Below are 8,103 nucleotides of genomic sequence, written 5' to 3' on the forward strand. Positions count from 1 at the left end.
GATTTTTTTCTATTTCTGTTCCTGGTTGAGAATGACTGAAATAAGACCACTGTAAAGTGAAGCCGAAGTTCAGTGAAACCTTTCAAACGTAATCGGCTTAATGTCTATTAGTCGAAACTAAATGTAGAGGAAATTTTGTGAAGCTCCTCAAAGTCATGCTAAATTAAAGTGCTAAATAGTTTGAGCTTTTGCATTTGTATGAAGGACTTTCCTAATCACTTCAGAGCCCAAATTAAATCTGTTTATCAAATCAGTTTTACTCGTCATTTTTGCATCTAAATGCAACATCAGCCACCAACCAAACTATTATATCCAGACGTATATGACTGTTCAAACTGGCACATTTTTGCTCATTTATTTTTGTGCAAATTCGCTAAAAACAATATTGTAGTTGCATTGCATCATTACACCCAAAGAGCTCACCAAATGTCTGCACATCAGTTTGTAGTTAATTAAACCTAACCATTTTCTTGAATTTGTCATTAATAATGGTTTCTGTTTAGCACCCTCAGTCTTTCAGTTTGTCATGATGAAAAACATGCTAGATAAAGATCTTAACTTCTCTACAACGGCTGACACATACATTAAAGAAAAGATCAATATTTATTTATTGCATGTTGGTTCTGTCGAGTGTGAACACAGCAGCCGGCATGTACAGTGTACACAAGCATAAACAGGTCGATAAAGTGAGGCGGTGTCCCACCAGACAAACGCTGGAGGATTATTGGCTGTTCAAAGTGTGGCAACTCCTATTTTAGCAGTTGTTTCTATACGCAGCTGCTGCAGGCAAAACAAAACTCTAGTACATTCGTGTAGATTTGGCCACTGCACGGCACCAGCTGAAATAGCTTCACGTGTCCCCCTTTACCCACCATGCCTAGGTAAGGATGTGGTCATGGATAGCAGCAACAGGCCGGTAGCAAACCACAGCCTGGACAGGTCCCATCTCATCAACGGACATCAAAGTTTTAAATGCAAATGTTTAAACTGAATATTGAATACAGACAGAATCATCCATTTTAGTACAAGATTTAACCATAAAGCTCAGTTCCTGCATTGAAAACCATAATGATCAGGCCTACTTTGTTGATTGCAAGGCTAAGGGAACTTCTTTTCAACTCAAAATAGCAAATATGAAGTAAGAAGCAAAATAAAAGAAGCAGGATAATACAGAAAGGTAAACCATGTGTTATAACGAATTGGCCAGTAAACCTTTAACAAAATTATACTCCAATTGATATCAAAATCATACTCCAAACATCAGGTTCTGGTTACCTGATCAAAAGGTCCAAACAAAGACATCTTTCCAGTGTATTTTTAGAGTTCATAGTGCAGACCTGTAAAGCAATCTCCTTAACTTCTGGTCCAATAAATAAAGCCAGTAAAGATTATTCTTTCACAAGACATAGACGATACATCGTCTGGCTGATATTTTTGGATGACATTAGCAGGGTTTTTGTTGTATCCATATCTACCATTGTGTAAAAATAAAACAGGGAAAGAAGAAAAACAAATTGGTTAAAAGAAACATCCTAGTGACCTATTTGCAAACCATAAGCTAAAGTCATTTGAACAGCTTGATAACATTGACAAGCTGAATGGTAGAAATCCAAACAGGATTTCTACCGTTTGTTTGCAAATAAGGCATTATATTACTCACAGACAACCCTTATTGACCACCCTGAAACATCTGCTGTTGAGAAAATTCTGTTTAATCAACAAGTAAAAGCATCTATGAGCTCACTTTACCATACACTGAATGGAGTTTCAGCTACTGATGTGCAGGGGGGTCAGGGGTGTGTGGGAGAGGGAGTTCTCTGTAGCCATAGATGAGGACAAGTGGGATACTATCTGGTCTCTTGCAAAAGGGATCTCAGTTTGTACTCTGACAAGAGAAATACAATTTAAGATTTTGCATAGACTACATATCTCCCCTCATTGTAGGAGCCTCTTTAACCTCTCCCTTTCCCCTCTCTGTCACAGGTGCAAAAAACTCTCTCTGAGATTGTCACAAACGTCAAAGATACTGGGCTGAAATTACAAGTGAAATGGGGAAAAATTTTCATATTAATTTAGATATAGACCCTTGATTCTGGGTCTGTCACTTGCCTGGCTGAAAACTGCAGCCAACAAAGGACTGTGCAATATCTTAACCTTTGCAGCTAGAAAAAATGTTCTTCTGCAGTGGGTCAGTGACAAAGTTCCTTCTGTCTGTGGCTGGCGTAAACTTATTTCTAGGGCTGCAACTAACGATTATTTTTTTTTAAAAATCGATGAATCGGCCGATTATTTTTTCGATTAATCGATAAATCGGACAAAAAATATTTTTTATATTAACCTCTTTATTCCTAAAATAAACATTTTAGACAGAACAAACAAGCACACAAGTACAGGTTGCTTATTAACTGTACTGGTGCAATATGAAAAATAAATGTTTGTGTTAAAACTAAGCAAACTTACATGAGAAATGTAGCTGTACATCCACAAAATATAGGGTACTTTGTTTCATAAAGCGCAAAAAAAGACATTTTTGTTTTTAAAAGCCCCTAAGGGGTTCAAACAATAGGTCCCCCCATTTCAACAAATTAGTTTGTTTTTTTTTAGACTAGAAGAGTTCTGCCTTTTAAGACAGGAAAGTATAGCAGTTAAAGTTGCTACTTGAGAAAATACTGAACCATAGAGATAAAAATAGCCCTGTGATTCAAATTATAAATTGTATTTGGAATAAAAATGAGAGAACTAGGGGTGCTAAAAAACACATCCTCCAAAGACAGATATTTACATGGGAATGTGGCAGATAATTAATTGACATATTAGTGATCTTGCTGGATTTTATTCTGCTTTACTTCCATAAATTGCAGGATCTTCTTTACTTTATCTTTGCCAGAAGATTTAAACTTTAAAAGCCTTGCCCTCATAATTTGCAAGTTAATTTATTTATAAAGAAAATATAAACGCTGCTTAAGCTAATTCAAATGAAATTAAAATAAGTAGCCAACCTTATCACTGTCTGTAACCTAATAACACGGTAAGAAAAGCATCAGATGAGCTACCTGAGAAACTAACGTTACGTTTCCCCACTTTAAAACCAAACAAACATGGTCGCTCATCCTGCTGATCAGCTCTCTTCACTGCCATCGAAGGCTCCAACGTGTTTTCTCTTCAGGTGCTGCATCATAACAGTGGTGCTTCCGTGCCATGTTTATTTGTTTTTACAAAAGTTGCATGTTACGACTTTTTTCGCTTTACAAAGCGCAGGCTGTCTGCGAATTGAGACGCAGCTTGCGTTTGCGGTATCGGTAATTAGAACAGTTGACATTATTGCCTTTTGAAAACAGCCTTTGCTCACCTGCGACACTGGCTTGCTCTGCCATATTTTTTTTTTTCTTCCCCAGTTTCAATCAAGTGGCAGTGATGACGACGGCGGCGGATGACGCATTAATCGTGCGACACAACTAATCGATGATGAAATTCGTTGCCAACGCCTTTAAAAGTCGATTTTTATCTATTTTATCGATTCGTTGTTGCAGCCCTAGTTATTTCCTCTGGAATATCTAATCAATGTCATGCATGACATTGAAGACCGGTTTTACAGAGTATGGCGCCCATTTCTGGACTAAATTGGACCGGACCTCTCCTCCACACTATTAAGAGGCTAGCTGTAGGGCTGAACAGTATATGTGCATTATAAGACTGATTTACCACCTTTTGCATCATGTCTGCAATGTAAGAGCCGTCATGTAGGATTTGTGTTTTTTCTGTTCTGTGTCTAATGTTATAGACACTGTTTGTTGAAGCATTGAAAATGCAATTTAAAAAAAAGAAAATAAGAATTGTCCTAAAATATCGGCAGCTTATCAGCTAGAAGTCCAATCAGCCTTAAAAACAAAACTTTATTTGTTGATCTCCGACTTTTATATCTTTTAACATAAATAAGCTTCATTGTTACCATTTCTGTTTAGCTTAATATCTGTAAAGGATCTTAAGACCCCATACTTTGTGACCTGTGACTCCAACTTTGGGAGCCAGTGCAGTAAACGGTATTGCTAGTTTTAGAGTTGAGGTGTATCACTCAAATCCTCTCAACTTAAAAAGGTTTCCTATTAAGAGCAATAACAGAAAACATTCAATTGGTGGCTAATATTTCTTAGCTGGATGTTGCAAAGTGGGTGGCGTAACTGATTTCAACTCATCTTAGAATTCTAAGATGAATTTAAATCAGTTAGTGAACAATAAAGCTTTTACTGCCCCTTCCCCCAAAGAAACAGAAAAGCTCAATCAAAGATCATCATGAATTTTTCTTTAAAAAGGGTCTAGTCACTATTTTCACAGCTTTAAAAACATTTATTCATCCTTAAATGTAACAATAAATGGGAAGCATTTCACCTCATAGTGTTTTCTTAGTTCTTTCAGACATGAATCAGAGTTTTGTAGTGGAAGCGATCAGCATGTTTGCACACTGTCTGCTGGCAATACTTATCCAACATCCACCCCGTTCATTTGGTCCCTTGTACCAGAGAACTTTGTCGTAGTTGAAAAATATTTATTGAGAGATTCATCACCAACACCCTGGTGAGAGCAGGAACAGAAAAACTGACATCCAGCTGCAACAAGAGCCCCAATACAAGCGTAAACTTCACTTTAACAGTCTGACCCAGACTCCTCTAATTTAAAAGGTGAACTGATAAAGGAATTTTCCTTTTAGGTGTATTATATTCAATTCAGATACATTTCAATTCAATTCAGATTAAATCAGGGCAAAATGTATCTAATTATAAAAAAGCATTAAATAAATACTGATTATTTCCAAAGCAGTTTTCCCTATTTTAACTTGACATGTGACTGGAGTCACTATCATCATTTACGTCCCACATAAAATGCTGATAAAAACATACAGATGCATTTTTTTCCACTGGTATCGCACAAAAACACACCTGTAGAAGAGGTCAGCCTCCTGCAGCTCCTGACCTCTCCAGCCCTCCTCTCTGCAAGTGACGTACGGAGGAGGATTGAGCCTTCAGTCAGCAAAGAGGAAGAAGAACAAACAGCAGCAGAGTCAGCCGTCTGAGACATAAAATCCACAGCCCCCCCATTACTAACACTAGCCATCTCCCTATAGGTTTTGCTCCCTCACGGCTTCTCCCTCTGTCTTTTCTCTCATCCTGCAAGCTGCCATCGCAGAGAAAGGCACTCAAAAGCGTGCAAATGTATGGATTGCAAGGGGAGCTAGGGAGAGACCACCAGGTGGAGAGTGGGCAGAGAGGAGGAGGATGACCAGAAAATCCGTAGGAGGAGAAGGAGGTAAAAAGAGGGAAGAGATGCCACCTGGAAATGCACTGCTGTTAAAAAATGTATCCCAATTTGGAGCAACGTGGTGTGAAGAAAAGATTGTTTCTGTGATGTTGGGGGGTGTTTGTCCCCTGAAAACCCTGACAGGCTCCATCTTCACTTCCTAATTTAATGACTTTCTAAGCTTTAAATAAAAAAAAACATTCAAAGAATTGTATAACTAGGTATAAGCAGTGGATATGTGGATTCATTAAATAAATGAAGAACTTAGAAATGAAATTTAAAAGCTATATAAATCTAAAATTATTTTTGTAATTACATAATTTAAGAAGAATAGAAAATCACCTAGTTTTGGTGTAAAACATCAGCACCCCTCTGTGCTGGCCTGAGATGGTACAGGCTCTGAGAAGCTGCTCAGTCACTGTTGCTAAGGCCCACCCTCTTGAATGTCGGGACATAAAGCAGAGAGTAAACAGCCTCAGTCAGACCTCTGACTCCTTCATTCATCACGCTCTGAGAGGCTGATCGCCATGTGGACAGGTGGAATCAGCAGCAGCTCCTTTTATTTGCTAATGTGCAGGTTTTGCTGCAGTGAACTGTTAGCTGTCAGGTTGTGAGCAGCAGTGACGTGGGAAAATGCCGGCACGTGGCTTTCACATGAGGGGGATCTTTAACTCGCTTTGGGTCAGTCTCACAGAAAGTGGATTTTATACCTTATAGGTGTAGTTTAATATTTAATGATCAATTCTGAGAGAACTATGCTCCTTAAAATGCACAAAAGACAAACAAAGACCTTGTTTATACACCAACAAATAATCTACTTTATCATACTTCAAATTTTACTAAAACAAATGCATAGAAAAAGTCACATAAACAAGAAATACGTATGTTTTTCCTGAGCCCATTTCTTTTAATTTAGCAGAAATAAGGGGAAACATGTCATCATTCTTCTGCTAATACTTAAATACTTTTTATTTTATTATGAATTCAGATATTTTTACAAGTTTTGTTCCAAAACAAAAGTACTGGCTAGAGATAATCTATATGTTTAGGAACATTTATTGTGTGTATTAAATATAAATCTTTTAAACGAGATGTGTGCCATACGGTCACCTATTAAGTTAAAAAGGAAAAGTCCAGGGGTTGGAATTAAATCGCCCTAAATTAATAAATGTGCAGTTAATGTTTATGTGTCGATGTCCATTATATTAACAGTGCTGCAACACATGTTATTTAAAAAGAACTTAAAATGAAAACTTTGTGTTTTTATTTGGGTTTGTTTCGATTTTGGTCTTAAATAGTAAAAGCCGGATTTCGATGAAAAATATGCTGATGTTTATTTCATGTGAATCTAGGGGGAAATAAAATAAACAATCCTCAAAATTTGGAGATGAGGTGAAAGACTTACACAAACCAAAAAATAAATGAATTCACATCTCGAAATCTGGCCTTTCGATGAATGCTAAATAATAATAAATGTCATCTGTAGAGTAAGTAATAATAAAAAAATAAAAAAATTCTACTGGAAAAAAAGACTATGGAGCTTATTAACTGTTGCATTTCCAAATTAGTGAATAAAGAGAATTTGGTCATTTATGAAGGGGGGCGAGATTTTTGTGGCGTAAGGTTAGCTAACCTTTTTTGTTGTGGCCGGTTTGTCGGAAGCATCTTGCTAACCAGTTAGCAACTTAGTGCTACTGGATTCCCAATGGGAAATTACATTAGGAAAAAGCAGCAGTTAGCAACGACACTGTCAAGGAACGCTATGGACAGAAGAAACATGGAAGAGGAGGAGAGTTTAGTGTCGGAGGTCCTGGATGAGTCTCCTCCGTCATACATTTTTTATTTAAAGGAGGAAAGTGGGGACGAAGGTTTACAGCCGTACATGTTTGAGCCCTTGCCTCGCAAGCTCCTGACCTCACAGTTATGTTAAAGTATTTGAACCGTTGCGTATATTAGCTGCGACATATGAATCAAGGTGCTGTGACCAAAAAAATTTGATTGACAGATGACCGTTGATATATGATTGGCTGAATTTAGGCGTACAGGCTGATGTATAACTAACCGGCCTGCATAACATAATGGAAAAAAACACAGATTTTAAGAAAGGATTTTTTTTTTTTTATATAGAAATTTTTTAATTTTTGGGACAATATGGTCTGATAAAGAGTACATTTATATACATGTTTAAGCCAGAATGATGTGACATTTAAATATGACTCTCCTTCGACTTTAAGCTGCTAAAAATAAAGGATAAAAACTGCCACATGTAAGAGGTCATTCTACCAAAATTGATTAAAAAAAAAAGAAACTTCTGCTACATCTAGTTCTGGGCGGATTTTGTAGTTGGTGAAAGAAAAAGCCTTGATGTCTTATTTCTTCCAAGGGAGGAATAAGGCTGCACCTGAGATGCAGAATATTAAACACAAACTTAAAATAATTCTTTGTAAATAAAAACTTGTAAATAAATTGTTTTTTCTAAAACATGCTTTTCGATTAAAATGCAATTCATTCATAACAGACCCTGTAATTAACTGAATAATTTTTTTATTGAATCCCATCACTAGTTTACATTTTTAATGCTGTGGTAATTGAACGAAAAACGTATATTTAAAATAAACCGTAACAAAGTTTATTAGTTTGTAAAATTCTCAGTAACTTGATGTTCTTGATCAATTTCAACAATCAGAACCAACTTATAAAAAGCATCCATCAGATAAGCTTTTTTACCCTTGTAAATGAAAGAAGGCTTTCAGCGGCTGTGGGGTAAAGTTTAAGATCTGCACTCATAGCATAAACATATAAACAATGCTC

At 36.7% G+C, this 8,103-nt stretch overlaps 1 protein-coding gene across 1 annotated transcript in view; it reads right to left on the minus strand.

Moving 5' to 3' along the window:
- ncoa1 (nuclear receptor coactivator 1) overlaps positions 1-5,012 on the minus strand; it is a 49,864-nt gene extending 44,852 nt beyond the window's left edge. Inside the window, exon 1 of the mRNA XM_015372818.1 lies at positions 4,935-5,012. The gene's annotated coding sequence lies outside the window, so the exon portion shown is untranslated. The remainder of the gene's footprint in view (positions 1-4,934) is intronic.
- Positions 5,013-8,103: the final 3,091 nt, after the last annotated feature.

This window comes from Cyprinodon variegatus, unplaced genomic scaffold (assembly GCF_000732505.1).
Source record: "Cyprinodon variegatus isolate N-32 unplaced genomic scaffold, C_variegatus-1.0 Scaffold76, whole genome shotgun sequence".
Lineage (NCBI taxonomy): Eukaryota > Metazoa > Chordata > Actinopteri > Cyprinodontiformes > Cyprinodontidae > Cyprinodon > Cyprinodon variegatus.